The 17056-nt window shown below is 43.6% G+C and overlaps 1 long non-coding RNA gene across 1 annotated transcript; it reads right to left on the bottom strand.

Moving 5' to 3' along the window:
• Positions 1-881: 881 nt before the first annotated feature.
• LOC115136382 (uncharacterized) lies at positions 882-9910 on the bottom strand. Its single transcript, XR_003864603.2, has 2 exons — positions 9664-9910; positions 882-1538 (listed from the first exon to the last, which is right to left on the bottom strand). It is a non-coding gene; the product is annotated as an uncharacterized LOC115136382 (long non-coding RNA).
• Between the last annotated feature and the right edge of the window lie 7146 nt (positions 9911-17056).

The following is a 17056-nucleotide window of genomic DNA, read 5'->3' as shown; positions in this document are numbered from 1 at the left end:
AGAGGAACAAACCAGTTGGATGGTTGCATTTTCCTCTATGGAGTAGAGGCCAGGTGGGTGGAAGGACTTCTGAAACAGACAGGTCTAGTTCCACATTCTGTCACGTTCGTCGTATGAAGGAGACCAAGGCGCAGCGTCGTATGCGTACATTCTTATTTATTTAATTAAGGAACACTGAACAAACTAACAAAATAACAAAACGAAACGTGAAGCTATACAAACGAGTGCTGACAGGCAACTTCACATAGACAAGATCCCACAACAGAAAGTGGGAAACAAGGCTGCCTAAATATGATCCCCAATCAGAGACAATGATAAACAGCTGTTTCTGATTGGGAACCATATCAGGCCAACATAGAAATACAAACCCCCTAGACCTACAACAACCCTAGACATACAAAACCCTAGACATACAAAACCCTAGACATACAACACTAGAGTACCCACCCTAGTCAAACCCTGACCTAACCAAAATATAAAGAAAAGAGAGATATCTAAGGTCAGGGCGTGACACATTCCTGAACACTGCCTGGGGTTGGACTTACTGTATCTGGTCACACAGTTCCTCAAAAACAGTCTACAGACAGAGGACCCTCAGCCTCGCTGACCAAGTTCCTGTTAAAAGAATAGAGCTATGTCCTGGAACCAAACATGTTTTTAAAAGATAATTGATAAAGCTGTCAGTTCTTGTCCATGCCTTTGTTTTAAGTGGCCTTGGCTTGGAGGTATGTCCTCTCTCACTTCTGGTATAGATCTCTTGCAGTGTGTCTTTTCATGGTACTGATGATTCAAGGTTTGAGAGCATATGTGCAGCTGGGAAACATTTTACACACTTTATGGGTCATAACGTAGTACTAAATATCTTCATTGTGACAAAAAAACACTTTTTAATTTTTTTATTTGTATTTTTTTTTACAGTTAATACACCACATTTTCTGTCTGAAATGGGTAGGGGAGAGGAGAGGGGAGTGGAGCTGAGGCTGAGTCCTGGCATCATTGAGGTGTTTTGCTGGGGAGTTTTCCTGGCTCTGTTCTGCAGGTCTTTGGCTATGTGTCTGTGTATGTCTGGGGGTTGAGGCCTGAATAGGCTCTGACTCAGCTGAATCTATGTGTGTAACAAGAGGCAATAGAGGGACAGAGGACAGAGGCAGAGCCGACTAGGGAGCTCATTTGGCAGGCTTAGGGGTCCCGCAGAGCAAGATGTCCCTCTCTCTCTTGCATTCTCCCTTTGCTCTATCCCTTCTCTCTCTCACCCTCTCTCTATCTTTGTCATTAACTCACTCTCTGTTTCTCTCTCTCTCTCTCTCTCTCTATGTGAGGTGTTTGTCATGCAGTTGGTGTCTCTGGGTTCCTGTGTGTTTTTCCAAAACGCTGGTCTAGGTCTGGGTCGCTGCAGACAGGCCCTTTCTGTCCCTTTGGCAGGAGCCGCTGCAACCCTGGATCCACTGCCCGGCCTTCCTTCCTGTCTTCAGGGCCCCCAGGCCCCGAAGCACCACTGCAGGATAGGAGATAGCCTTCTAATCTCTGGGCCCTGCCTCCTGGGGACCGATAAAAAAGACTCCCTTTAAAACAGAGACTTACATAATGCTGCCAGTAAAAGTTTAAATATCCCCTGCCACGTGTAGCTGACAGCTGGGAATTCTCTGTGGTAAACAACAACACCACACCCATTCTGCTACTTTCATGCATTTTTGTTTTTTGGCATAGTCCAAATATGAAAGACAAGCCATTTCTAATTTTGATCAAGTGCCAAGCTCTCTCTCCGTTCTATTAATGAATGTGAATATGACTATTATCAACTTTCCTTTAAGTAATTATGAAACACACTTAGGGCTTGCACATCATTAATTTAGAACAGATAATGCATTATGTAAATAGTGTACAGTATTACTAATCTGTTGTTTAATCTGTTGTTGTTTTCCTGAACATTCATGTCATACAGTATGTACACTGTGCTCACTTCCTGTGGTTCAGTAACCTATGGAACATTTAGCCAACCCCTGTTTACCTAGTTGGCACTGAACTCTCTCACACACACACACATTATGGATCCTGTAGGGGAGAATCTTGCTTACTGTAATGGAATGAGAGGAACAAACCAGTTGGATGGTTGTATTTTTCTCTATGGATTAGAGAGGCCAGGTGGGTGGAAGGATTTATAAGACTTATCTGTTCACACAGTTCCTCAAAAACAGGCTACGGACAGAGGTGCCTCAGCCTCACACTTTTTAAAGATAATTGATAAGGCTGTCAGTTCTTGTCCATGTCTTTGTTTAAAGGGGCCTTGGCTTGGAGGTATGTCCTCTCTCACTTCTGGTGTAGATCTCTCTGTGTGTATTTTCATGGCACAGATGATTCAAGGTTTGAGAGAGGATATGTACAGCTGAGAATACATTTTACACCTTTTATGGGTCATAACGGAGTACCAGATATATTCATTGTGACAACAACCAACTGTTTGTTGTACTCAGTCTATTTTAGGCACAGTATAATTTAACAATCTATGTTATACAACATGTGCAAGATAGATCTGTACAGCGTTTTCTAGCTGTATTCTAAATGCCTTTGAGGAGGCACATTTGTGAAATGTGGACCGTGTGATTTTAGCTAGCCAGGGCTGAGGTTGGTATTATAATGACATGTATGCCATGTGCTTTTATGTATTTAGCATTCCTATTCCCGAGTCCTGTTGGCCACTGTGACGGATGGAGAGCACTAGTTAACATGGGCATGCACACACAGAGACAGAGAAAGAGATACAGAGATAGAGAGAGAGAAAGAGAGAGAGAGAGAGAGCATGGTAATTACTAAGGCCCAGTCTCTAAAAATACTGGCCTGCCAGAGGAGCAACGATCTGGTTTCACTTGTACCCAACATCAGTTCTGACTCCTAACCTATAACCTAATAACTCTCTACCGAAATGAAATCAAGAACACTGTTGTGGTGACACACACACACACACACACACACACACACACCTCTCTCAAGATAAATATGCTGATAACGTTTCAATGCCAGGAGGATAATATTTTGATCTGACCATGAAGAAGTGAAAACATGCAGTTTCTGCGTACATCTGGTCACCACATATTTCACAACACCTCCTGGCCCATGCCGTTATCAGAACCCTGGCAGACAGGTGCTAGACTGTGAGTCTGGCATAGAGACAGGTACTGTAATGTCAGGTACTGAGTCTCTTTTAAGTTACAGGAAGACCGAAGCAGAGCTGGTGCCAAAACCTCAGCCCTCTAAGTCTTCTCAGTGAGAGTTCCATAGCACGCAGACAGACTACCTGTACTATACCATAAGTCTCTAAAGTTTGAGAATGGAGAACCGGAAAATTGGAGCCAAAACCTCTCAGTGAGGGTAGGTTTTGGGGAAGTTGGAGCATAATATTACCAGTAAAGTGTTTGTAAGTTGCTGATGATATAAACAATTAATAAATTGTTGGTAAATTGTAAAAATTCAATGATTTTTTATATTTTTTATATCATAATTGTTTGATATTATAATTGAGAAACAATTGTCATTTAAAATGAAGGTCTGGCGTGTCTTTATTTCATAAAATGTATTCCCTGTTTTCTGAATTGGCAGGAGTGGTAATACCATTTCTCCAGGTTCTAAAACTTGGTGCTTGCCATAGCATAGAACACTGCATTATCATTTGTCTTCAGAATCCAGACTTTGCTGTGTGCTTTTCCAGTAAATAACTATAAATTGTCAGTGCAAAAACAAAGGAAGGGTTCGGGAAGATAAATAAACATGACAATTATGTTTTACGAACATTGTCACAATTGGACTAAAAATATGATACTGTGGTCTACTGAGAATAATGTGCACCATAGGTGTCTTATAAAGAGGAAACATTTCATTCTGTATAACGTTTTGGGTTGGGTGTGAGAGTGTGTGGTGGTGTAATGTGAGTATGTGTTTCGGGAGGATAGTGGTTCAAAGTTTCAGATAAGAGTGATAAGAGATTACTCGTCACAGCCACAAACAAACTCCAGGAACACATTTTTGTGGGTGATTATTTTAGAGAACTTTTGCAAGACTTTTTCATGAGAGAGAATTGTCATGGCTAATAACTATATTTTTTACTACAGTCTGTGTCCGTAGCATTCAGCTATATATCTTGTGTATGTGTGATAATGATGATGAAAGGGCATAACATATTCAGGTCTCAGTAGAGTTCTGTGGACACAGTCACACAGAGGATGGGCTGGTATGGTTAGCTGGTAACTGTTATCTTTTTCCTACTGGCTGTGCCCGAACTCCATACCATTCCGAGCTGTATATGTTTTATGTGTGTTCATGCTAATGTTGATGAAGGAAGGGTCATATTCAGGCCTCACTGACCACAGTGAGAAAGTGACCCTATATCCCAGAATACAGCAGGAGGAGGGGTCAGGAGGTTACAGAGGTCAGAGGTCAGGGGTCAGCGTCTGTGTGCGTGTGTGTGTTTTTTTATTTTTTTATTTCACCTTTATTTAACCAGGTAGGCTAGTTGAGAACAAGTTCTTATTTGCAACTGTGACCTGGCCAAGATAAAGCATAGCAATGGAGTAAACAATTAACAAGTCAATAACACAGTAGAAAAAAAGGGGAGTCTATATACAAGGTGTGCAAAAGGCATGAGGAGGTAGGCGAATAATTACAATTTTGCAGATTAACACTGGAGTGATAAATGATCAGATGGTCATGTACAGGTAGAGATATTGGTGTGCAAAAGAGCAGAAAAGTAAATAAATAAAAACAGTATGGGGATGAGGTAGGTGAAAATGGGTGGGCTATTTACCGATAGACTATGTACAGCTGCAGCGATCGGTTAGCTGCTCAGATAGCTGATGTTTGAAGTTGGTGAGGGAGATAAAAGTCTCCAACTTCAGCGATTGTTGCAATTCGTTCCAGTCACAGGCAGCAGAGTACAGGAACGAAAGGCGGCCAAATGAGGTGTTGGCTTTAGGGATGATCAGTGAGATACACCTGCTGGAGCGCGTGCTACGGATGGGTGTTGCCATCGTGACCAGTGAACTGAGATAAGGCGGAGCTTTACCTAGCATGGACTTGTAGATGACCTGGAGCCAGTGGGTCTGGCGACGAATATGTAGCGAGGGCCAGCCGACTAGAGCATACAAGTCGCAGTGGTGGGTGGTATAAGGTGCTTTAGTGACAAAACGGATGGCACTGTGATAAACTGCATCCAGTTTGCTGAGTAGAGTGTTGGAAGCAATTTTGTAGATGACATCGCCGAAGTCGAGGATCGGTAGGATAGTCAGTTTTACTAGGGTAAGCTTGGCGGCGTGAGTGAAGGAGGCTTTGTTGCGGAATAGAAAGCCGACTCTTGATTTGATTTTCGATTGGAGATGTTTGATATGAGTCTGGAAGGAGAGTTTGCAGTCTAGCCAGACACCTAGGTACTTATAGATGTCCACATATTCAAGGTCGGTACCATCCAGGGTGGTGATGCTAGTCGGGCATGCGGGTGCAGGCAGCGATCGGTTGAAAAGCATGCATTTGGTTTTACTAGCGTTTAAGAGCAGTTGGAGGCCACGGAAGGAGTGTTGTATGGCATTGAAGCTCGTTTGGAGGTTAGATAGCACAGTGTCCAATGACGGGCCAAAAGTATATAGAATGGTGTCGTCTGCGTAGAGGTGGATCAGGGAATCGCCCTCAGCAAGAGCAACATCATTGATATATACAGAGAAAAGAGTCGGCCCGAGAATTGAACCCTGTGGCACCCCCATAGAGACTGCCAGAGGACCGGACAGCATGCCCTCCGATTTGACACACTGAACTCTGTCTGCAAAGTAATTGGTGAACCAGGCAAGGCAGTCATCCGAAAAACCGAGGCTACTGAGTCTGCCGATATGAATACGGTGATTGACAGAGTCGAAAGCCTTGGCAAGGTCGATGAAGATGGCTGCACAGTACTGTCTTTTATCGATGGCGGTTATGATATCGTTTAGTACCTTGAGTGTGGCTGAGGTGCACCCGTGACCGGCTCGGAAACCAGATTGCACAGCGGAGAAGGTACGGTGGGATTCGAGATGGTCAGTGACCTGTTTGTTGACTTGGCTTTCGAAGACCTTCGATAGGCAGTGCAGGATGGATATAGGTCTGTAACAGTTTGGGTCCAGGGTGTCTCCCCCTCTTCAAAGGGGGATGACTGCGGCAGCTTTCCAATCCTTGGGGATCTCAGACGATATGAAAGAGAGGTTGAACAGGCTGGTAATAGCGGTTGCGACAATGGCGGCGGATAGTTTCAGAAATAGAGGGTCCAGATTGTCAAGCCCAGCTGATTTATACGGGTCCAGGTTTTGCAGCTCTTTCAGAACATCTGCTATCTGGATTTGGGTAAAGGAGAACCTGGAGAGGCTTGGGCGAGGAGCTGCGGGGGGGGGGGGGCGGAGCTGTTGGCCGAGGTTGGAGTAGCTAGGCGGAAGGCATGGCCAGCCGTTGAGAAATGCTTGTTGAAGTTTTCGATAATCATGGATTTATCGGTGGTGACCGTGTAACCTAGCCTCAGTGCAGTGGGCAGCTGGGAGGAGGTGCTCTTGTTCTCCATGGACTTCACAGTGTCCCAGAACACTTTTGGAGTTGGAGCTACAGGATGCAAACTTCTGCCTGAAGAAGCTGGCCTTAGCTTTCCTGACTGACTGCGTGTATTGGTTCCTGACTTCCCTGAACAGTTGCATATCGCGGGGACTATTCGATGCTATTGCAGTCCGCCACAGGATGTTTTTGTGCTGGTCGAGGGCAGTCAGGTCTGGAGTGAACCAAGGGCTGTATCTGTTCTTAGTTCTGCATTTTTTGAACAGAGCATGCTTATCTAAAATGGTGAGGAAGTTACTTTTAAAGAATGACCAGGCATCCTCAACTGACGGGATGAGGTCAATGTCCTTCCAGGATACCCGGGCCAGGTCGATTAGAAAGGCCTGCTCACAGAAGTGTTTTAGGGAGCGTTCGACAGTGATGAGGGGTGGTCGTTTGACTGCGGCTCCGTAGCGGATACAGGCAATGAGGCAGTGATCGCTGAGATCCTGGTTGAAGACAGCGGAGGTGTATTTGGAGGGCCAGTTGGTCAGGATGACGTCTATGAGGGTGCCCTTGCTTACAGAGTTAGGGTTGTACCTGGTGGGTTCCTTGATGATTTGTGTGAGATTGAGGGCATCTAGCTTAGATTGTAGGACTGCCGGGGTGTTAAGCATATCCCAGTTTAGGTCACCTAACAGAACAAACTCTGAAGCTAGATGGGGGGGCGATCAATTCACAAATGGTGCCCAGGGCACAGCTGGGAGCTGAGGGGGGTCGGTAAGCAGGCGGCAACAGTGAGAGACTTATTTCTGGAGAGAGTAATTTTCAAAATTAGTAGTTCGAACTGTTTGGGAATGGACCTGGAAAGTATGAGTGTGTGTGTGTGTGTGTGTGGTCGTGGGGCTGAGGACTGTGGGGGAATAATCAGAATTAGTTGGGTAACATAGATAAGATGTTTTATTTTCATTATATGCTTGTGAGTTACTTCTCATCAGAATGTCTATTTTTGGATAATACTGTTGGCCGGTTGCAGTTATCTGTTCTCTGTCATGGGGTCAGTTACTTGGGCCACAGAGAGGGGAGGGGTCAAGCTTGTCTTCATATGTAGACATATCTTTTAAACAAATTATCTCTTGGCTCCACAATGTCTGTGTGCCAGTCACTGTGTCTCTGTGATCTTGTCCAGGAGGGGTGTATTTGATATATGCCTGTTGAGATAGGTTTTGTTTTATGGTCCTGAGAGTGAGAAAAGCACATAGTTTAGGAGACAAAGCTGAACGATAATTTATAGCCAATGCTATCTGGCTATGTGTGTCTTTGCTATAAAGGATCTCAGTTGCAATGAGAGAATTCATTTTATAGATACTGAATTGATCTGAGAGTCAAAAGGTTGTGATGGAGCTCATATAATTAAAGATTGACTTCATGATAACTCTGACTTGTGTGTGGTTTGCTCTCATGATTTGGTAAATACAGGAAATTTCGACTACAGGACATATGGTGGATACTGACTGTCTCGGATGGAGCTGCTCTTGACACAGACAGACATTGGTGGGGGGCATGTTCTCAAGGTTGACCCGAGTAACACAGTTAGATATGTATATGTTTACAACTTCTTTGGCACTCTACATTATTCCAAGTCTATTTAAATGTAGTATTTGTATAATTAATGTATAATTCATACAATCTTAAAGATAAAATAACTTATTTTCATATTTTAACACTGCGTTACAATTGCCCCAAACCCAGCAGTCCTGACTAAACCTCATGTGCCTAGCAAGAGACAACAATAATAACACGTCATTCATGTCAATGTTTAGCCAATATATAGTGATGGAAATTATCCTAGTTAAATCGATTGGACATTAACATTCAGGACAGTATAACTAAAACACAACCGACAGAAAAAAAAAGAAAAAAAAATGGTGAGATATTTTGCTGAAACCTTTTCAAGCAGGGACAGAACCTAAAATGGGCATGTACGCTGTTCCGAGAACTTCAAGGTGTTACCATTGCCCCTGGTCTCCTCTATGATGTAACTATGTGGGCATATGAAGGAAGGGAAAAGCCCAGCAGCACAGAAAGTGGGTGGGGGGGAGAAGGAGCTCTCTCTCTCTATGATGTCACATCACCCTCACCAGCTGGTGGGAGATAAGGAAGGGAGGGAGGGCAACTTCACGTCCCCAAACGTGGTGAGGTGCCTTATCAACAAGGGCCCTCTCACTCAGACTGGGATGGTTGAGAATGACAGGGGGGATGTAGTGCAGAACAGCACAGCTCAGTTCCTTTCAATACTGCACAGCACACCACAGTAAAGTACAGTAAAGTATAGTAAAGTACAGCACAGCACAGCACAGCACAGCACAGCATAGCATAGCATAGCATAGCATAGCATAGCATAGCACACAGCACAGCATAGCATAGCACAGCACAGCACAGCCGGCACAGCTCAGCACAGGACAGCACAGTTTAGTTCAGCTCAGTGTTATATAATGGTTTAGCCATACAAATAAAATGAGTTAATCTTAGTTCTGTGGGTTTAGCACTTCAAGGAAATGGAACATAATGCACATGCCAGCAAATATAGAACAGAAAGCTAGAAATTAACTACAATTCTCTAAATAGAATGGAAAAAAATACATGTTTATCCTATTGTACCCTCTGAGAACAATGTAATCTGAGCGTATTTGTGTTCCATGCATTAGTCATTGTCTATGTGTGTCTCTCGTGTGTGTGTGTGTGTTTGCATTTGTGTTTGTGTGGATATGTGCGTGGGTGCTTGTGTGTTTGTATTTTTCCATGTGATTGTGTCAAGGGTTTATTCACTGTGGAATGTGCCCTGTCCCCGAGTAAACATTTGAGCATGTCCGCTCTACCTCCCCTTGACTCCCCTTCTTTCCCCCTAACTACTGGTTCCCTCCATTGACCGCCCTGGACAATTTATTAGCCATTGTTACAGTTTCCTGTATGGTCCGGGCTAACGGGAAACTAAGCAGTGCTTAGATTAAGTCTCTAGAAAAGGGGTACACAGTACCCAATGTGTTTTAATTGCTGGTTGAACTATTACAACTTGAATGTTTTCCCCGAAAGAGTGTGTGTGTGTGTGTGCGTGTGTTTGCAGGTACGTACCCACATATCCCAAACTGTTTGGTGTCTATCCCGAACAAAGGTGTGTGGTGATGCTCAACTCTTCACAGCACAAATATCTCCCACAGGAAACCCTTTAAACAACATCCAAGATGCCGCCAGACCCCCCCTTGCTGTCATATGACAGAGAAATAGCTTCCACAATCCAGCAGGAGAGACGCTGCTTAGAAAGCTTTCTACCACCAGCCGGATTATAAAATCAGACAAAAGTTGGTCATACAAATGGACACCCCTGGTCCACTCAATGTACATGCATAAGGCTCATACTTGATATACACGGGTAACTGTTGAGTGTGAACAACCCAGCAGCATTGCAGTACTTGACACAAACTGGCGCGCCTGGCACCTACTACCATACCCCGTTCAAAGACACTTAAATCTATTGTCTTTCCCATTCACCCTCTGAATGGCACACATACACAATCCATGTCTCAAATGATTCAAGGCTTAAAAATCCTTCTTTAACCTGTCTCCTCCCATTCATCTACACTGATTGAAGTGGATTTAACAAGTGACATCAGTAAGGGATCATTTCACCTGTCACCTGGTCAGTCTATGTCATGGAACGAGCATTTTTTGTACACTCAGTGTACACCTTCAGGGAGGTGAACGAGCGGCCCTGCTAAAAAAAAAACCTGTAGGAATACCCACCACTTACAGTATATCCATACAACGCTCTCACTGAGGGTGCACTTGCATACGTTTTGCTCTGAGACCAGGTTGGCCTCCACAACTTTGTTGAAAGTGGGAAGCAAGAGGGAAAGCACGAAAGGGAGGACCAGAGTAGGCTCAGCATTGAAATGTTTGCGTCCTTCAGGTCAATGAAGGTGAACCAGTCGCTTGGGCGCACTGACAAAAGCTGTTCGTGAGCATTCATAATTTCGAGCACCTGCGACAGTCAACCAAAGGTGCAGCTGCTCCACTAGGTTAGCCCCCAAGCTCCTCCCGAGTGCAGAGACAGTACAATGCGCAAGAAGAAATCTTCACAAATATCATCTAGGAGTCCTGCGTGGAGCTCCCCAGCAGCCAGAACCATGGCCAGGTCAGCCAACAGCTCAGTCGGGTAAACCTGCAGCATTGTGACTGTGTTCAGGAACCGGGCCACCACCCCCTGTGCTCGGTACACCTTGTCAAGCTATGCCCCCGAAAAATGACCGTGCTTATTCGGGACAGGTTGGGGTTAGACATCCCTTTGTTAGCCAATGGGGCTTGGTAGTCAGCTAGCTTCCCATCCACCGGAGGCGTGTGGACAAGCCACGCTCCCTCCATCCCCTCCACATGCATGAAGTGGGAATATCCATGCAACATCAGCTTGGCTGAATGCGGCTGGGCCCAGGTCCTCTTAAGCTCATCGACGAAGTCTTGAAAAAGAGGCAAGCGGTGCTTGACTGCAGCTAGCACCGGTGGAGGTATTTCCCACCAAACCTGGATGCCTTTCACTGCGGGGGGGCACTCCACTGAGAAGTGCGCAGCTACTTGGCTCATAATAATGGCTGTTTGATGTTGTTGATACCTTCCCACTCATTCTGCTCCAGCCATTACCACGTGCCTGTCCTCCCCAATTAAGGTGCCACCAACCTCCTGTGCACTCGATGACAAAACTCAGCTCGAAGCCAGGGATTCCCCTACGACACTCGTCATCCAAACGTGAGTCCTGTTTAACACCGAAGGAGACTAAGATCTCAGCCAGCTATATATTTCCATGCTGGGAGGATAGCTTCATGTGATCCGACCATGAGTCCAGATCCACCCCTCTATCCTGCAACTCAGGATCAGCACGCCCTCCTTTATAGGGGGCGCTCTTTTAATTTTTGGATGAAAAACGTTCCCGGTTTAAAGAAGATATTTTGTCACGAAATGATGCTCGACTATGCATATAATTGACAGCGTTGGAAAGAAAACACTCTGACGTTTCCAAAACTGCAAAGATATTGTCTGTGAGTGCCACAGAACTGATGTTACAGGCGAAACCCAGATAAAAATCCAATCAGGAAGTGCCGCATTTTTTAAAACTGCCTCATTCCAATGACTCCTTATATGGCTGTGAAGGAGCTAGGAGTCAGCTTACGTTTTCCACGTTTTCCCCAAGGTGTCTACAGCATTGTGACGTATTTGTAGGCATATCATTGGAAGATTGACCATAAGAGACTACATCTACCAGGTGGTCGCTTGGTGTCCTCCGTTGCAATTATTGCGTAATCTCCAGCTGCAGTATTTTTCCGTTTGCTTCTGATGAGAAGCCAACTGCCACCACTGATAGATTATCGAATAGATATGTGAAAAACACCTTGAGGATTGATTCTAAACATAGTTTGACATGTTTCTGTCGATATTAAGGAGCTAATTTGGAAAAAAGTTTGCCGTTGTAAGTGACTGCATTTTCCGGTCTTTTTCTTAGCCAAACGTGATGAACAAAATGGAGCTATTTCGTCTACACAAATAATCTTTTTGGAAAAAATGAACATTTGCTATCTAACTAAGAGTCTCGTCATTGAAAACATCCGAAGTTCTTCAAAGGTAAATGATTTTATTTTGAATGCTTTTCTTTTTTTTGTGAAAATGTTGCCTGCTGAATGCTAGACTTAATGCTATGCTAGGCTATCAATACACTTACACAAATGCTTGTGTAGCTTTGGTTGAAAAGCATATTTTGAAAATCTGAGTTGACAGTGTTGTTAACAAAAGGCTAAGCTTGTGTTTGAATATATTTATTTCATTTCATTTGCGATTTTTATGAATAGGAAACGTTGCGTTATTGTAAGAGCTTGAGGCTATGATTACGCTCCCGGATACGGGATTGCTCGTCGCTAGAGGTTAAGTGGAACAGTTAAGTTGGAGTAAAGACTGATACATTTCACGTTCCAATTAATTGTGAATTGTTCTGCTAAGCTCTAGGTGAAGAGTGGAAGAGTTGAATAAATTAATCAGGCATGATTCTAATATTCTTCAGCAGAGGGTGGTAGCATGCAAACTCCCCATAGCTGAAAGGGAACTGACAGACAATTGAGAGAATTTCCAATGAAGTGTACTACTTGCTACTGTACATTCTATCTGACAGGAAATTACATATATCACAAATGTTATGCTTTCATATTAAGCATAGCCACACATTTGTGGGACAGTACCATAATGAGTACAACTTTTTTTTTCATTCTAATGAGGAATAGATGGGACAGTAGCATCTTCAATGTTGGTAAATGGAATTACCTCTAATAAGCTCTGCTTATTAGTCAGGTGGTGGAGGGCACCTAGCTTATTAATAATTAGTGCCCAGAACACAGAGGGACATTAACATCCCATTAAGTCTCCACATGGCTGACATGCTGCACACTGTCATGACAGATGATAAATGTACCTAATATCTGCTCAATACTCAAGGAGCCTCCCCAATGGTAGACTGCTAGCTTTTACATTCACATCCACATTATAGGCCTGTTCAATAGTTAAACTGTCTGAAAACATTACTTTATTGTATATGTACAATATATTTTCCACTGTTTCACTTCATTCCTGCTCAGTTCAAACTGAACTGTGCTATAGCCAGTGTGGCGATCTGATTCTGTATAATTGCAGTTGTTTTCCTGATGAAACACCGTCATCTAGTGGAACATGATTAGATTGCACACTTATCCAACGGACGCTCAAAGAGCACCCCACTGGGGCACAGGCGTCAGTTCAACGTCTGCCTTTGATTTACATTTGAATGAGTTGTCAACTAATGAGAATTCAATGTGGAAAAAAACAAAAAACATATTGGATTGAGGTTAAAAGTTGGGTGAAAAAAAGACAATACCCTTACGTTGATGACTTTTTGCATATCTAATTATTCCACATTTGTTCAATGTCATCACTTGCAAAACTCAAACGCAATTAAACTCCATATTTCTTTACTACTCCTTATTCCCATAATTATGTAGTTATTTTCATTGGTGGATTGACCAGGCTAGAGAATAGTGAGAATTGGCAGAGAACTCCCTTGCACACTGTGAGGTGGAGTGGAGAAGTCTCAATCTCAAACCCAGGTTCTCCTGCTGCCCAGCCCAACCCAGCCCCCCTATGCCCCCCTACTGTGCTCATTAGCAAGAAGCATCTGGCAGTAGTAAAGGCTGGGTGTGAGAGGGAAGCTTGGGCCTTTTATTTTATTTTCAATCCAGTTCAATCCGGAAAATTGTATAAAATGGCTGGGTTGGCAGATTCAACTACGGGTCTTAAAAAAAATGTTTAAGTGCTGCTGGTTGTTCCCCATAGTAATTGGGTTGTTCAGGGGTCAGTTTGAATTTAAAGGGGGAATGGTCACTACAAGGTGTATTTAGTAGTAGTAGCTAGTGGTTTAATAATATTATTAGATCTGTGCTGTACTTGGCAGCTAAAAGTTGAATTGCAGAACATAGCACGTAAGTAATTTGAACAAGTTTCAGAACCTACTGGGCACACACCACATCATTTCAACGTGGATACTTTGGGTAATATTTGTTTGAGATGTTGATCAATGAGATTACAACAATATTCACCCACTCAAAAAGAAAACCAAAAGTTTGTTGAATTTCCATTGTGTTATCCTTATGCTTTCAACCATCTGAAAGCACAACCAAATTCCAATGAAAAACAATGTCAGATTTTTTGTTTATTAATATGCTATGACTGTGCTTCATTTGAGGCTTCTTCTGAACCCACTGGAAGACGTCCCGGGGTAGGCTGCGCCAAATTCAGGCAATGGGCGTGGCAGAACGGGCTCCAGCCCATGATAGTACCAGCAGTCCAGTTGATAAGAGGATTGTGCCAAGAAAACCCCAATACCACGGGAACCCGAGGAGACTTGATGAGCATAAACTGCACAGACTCTGTGGTTCCGGGACACACGCAGGTGGATAGGAGTAGTATTGTTGGTGACCCTGCCTATAGCACGCCCATCTAGTGCTCTTAATGTCCATGGGAATGGAGAGCTGCTGAGTGGGGATGCCCAGCTCAGACACCAGGGTGGCGTCCATGAAATGTCGGCCCCAGAATTAACAAGAACCCGGAGAGATTTTGACTGGTCGCCCCCACAGCAAAGTAAGGTGAGAGGAAAAGTTATCCATATGGCCCACCAGAGTACTCGTACCTACTGATGAGCCTGGTCTTTTAATGGACAGGTAGACACATAATCACCGGCAGTTCCGCAATACAGACAACTCTGGGTGTTAAGTCTGTGTAAGCATTCGGCTGGAGATAGCCTAGCTCTGCCGAGTTGCATCGGCTCCAGAAAAGGTGAGTCAGCAGACCTCAGAGATTCTCGGGGGAACTCGGGTAAGCTTGGATTCTCCCGGGGACGTAGACGCCGTGGAATCCTTGGGAGAGCAATTGGGACCGGAATCAGACCTCCTCTCCCTCCTAAGTTCCCATAGCCTCCCATAGATCCGAATTGTCAAGGTGAGTGAGTCGAGATCTGTAGATAGCTCCTGGGCTGCAACCTTGTCCTTAACCTCTTCCGATCATCCATGAAGGAATGTGTCGAACAGGGATTCCGGGTTCCAGGCACTCTCGGCAGCCAATGTGCGGAAATCTACCACATAGTCCGCCACGCTGCGGAAGTCTTGGCGAAGGTGGAGTAACTTCCGGGCAGCCTCTCTCTCGGACAATGGAGAATCTTTTTTTTTTTTTTAAACCTCAGCCACAAACTCCTCCAGGCTGAAACACACCACAGATTGCTGTTCCCACACCACAGTAGCCCAGGCGAGAGTCTTCCCGGACATCAGCGTTATGAAATACGCTATCTTCGAGCGGTCTGAGGGGAAGGCTGCAGCTCGAAGATGAGGGAACAATGGGAGAGAAAAGCCTGACAGGTTCCTAACTCTCCAGCAAAGTGTTCCGGAGGAGGTAAGCGGGGTTCTCGGGTAGCTGGAGTGGTCTGGAGGGACGCACCGCTGACAGTGGTGTTACTGAGGGGCCAGGTGGTTACTGTCATGGCTGGCTGCTACACAGATAACCCGCGGAATTAATTCGCTTCCCAACTATTTTGCGATCTATGTGGCACAGCTGTCAATTATTTGGTCCTCCTTAAATGAAACTGGTATATATTTTTATTTATCACAATTTTCTTTTACCAATTTTGGTCTTTAATGCAGGGCCGACAGACAATTCCTTACTTTTTCCTCCCACTTGATAAAGGTTCCAATTGATAAAGTTTTTAAAATCAATTAGTATATTTGAGTTAAACCACAATATTTGTTATATTATTTGTTTTCTTTTCTGGTGGATTAAACTATAATTGCAATTTTCAATGGCTTGTTTAAAAAATAGTGATATTTTGGAGATGATTTTGTTTTCAATAACTGAAAGTGAGCGGTTATAATCTGAATAAAGGGAAAAAGGCCATTCTTGAACATGGGGTTAGATTTTCTTAATAATTTGTAAATAAAGCCAGTTTATTATTTAGAATGATTTATTTCTGTTTTTAGAGGGAGATAAACCAAAAGCCCACTGTGCCTATTTTTTTTAAATCGTCAGTCCACATGTTAAGTGTAATTCATTCCCCCATTGTATTTACCCAAGTTCTCTCTTAACTCCAGAACCTCTGACTGTTTTTGTTGTTGTTGCCTGATACAGGACTCTAAGTGCCAGAGAAGAGAGACTCTCAGACTGAAAAAACATCCATTCATATACAGTGCCTTGCGAAAGTATTCGGCCCCCTTGAACTTTGCAACCTTTTGCCACATTTCAGGCTTCAAACATAAAGATATAAAACTGTATTTTTTTGTGAAGAATCAACAACAAGTGGGACACAATCATGAAGTGGAACGACATTTATTGGATATTTCAAACTTTTTTAACAAATCATAAACTGAAAAATTGGGCGTGCAAAATTAAATGTTTGAAATATCCAATAAATGTTGTTCCACTTCACGATTGTGTCCCACTTGTTGTTGATTCTTCACAAAAAATACAGTTTTATATCTTTATGTTTGAAGCCGGAAATGTGGTAAAAGGTCGCAAAGTTCAAGGGGGCCGAATACTTTCGCAAGGCACTGTATGTCTAAATAAAAGACTCCACTATGCAAGTAACCATTTCACTGTACCGTATACACCTTCTGTATCCTGTGCATGTGACAAACTTTTATTTGATATAGGGTGTGTTTACCAGAGACGTAACTGTGAAGAACAACATGACCTGCAAGTCAGATTAGGATATAGGCCAAGGAATAGATCAAATTTATTTTTACTACTACTTTTTGCTGATACTTTCACCACTTTTAATCTTGAAATATTTGATTGTGAACACTGTGAATCCTTAAAGAGATGGGTGGGTCTAAGGCTTAAGAGGGTGTGAACGATGCTGAATGGGTGAAGACAATGTAGAGCTCTCCAGTAGGTGTACCAAAACATTTACGGGCCATTT

The sequence above is a fragment of the Oncorhynchus nerka genome, linkage group LG10, assembly GCF_034236695.1.
Source record: "Oncorhynchus nerka isolate Pitt River linkage group LG10, Oner_Uvic_2.0, whole genome shotgun sequence".
In the NCBI taxonomy this organism is placed as follows: domain Eukaryota; kingdom Metazoa; phylum Chordata; class Actinopteri; order Salmoniformes; family Salmonidae; genus Oncorhynchus; species Oncorhynchus nerka.
Note: the sequence above shows the minus strand (reverse complement) of the source record. Positions and strands in the feature narration are given on the sequence as shown.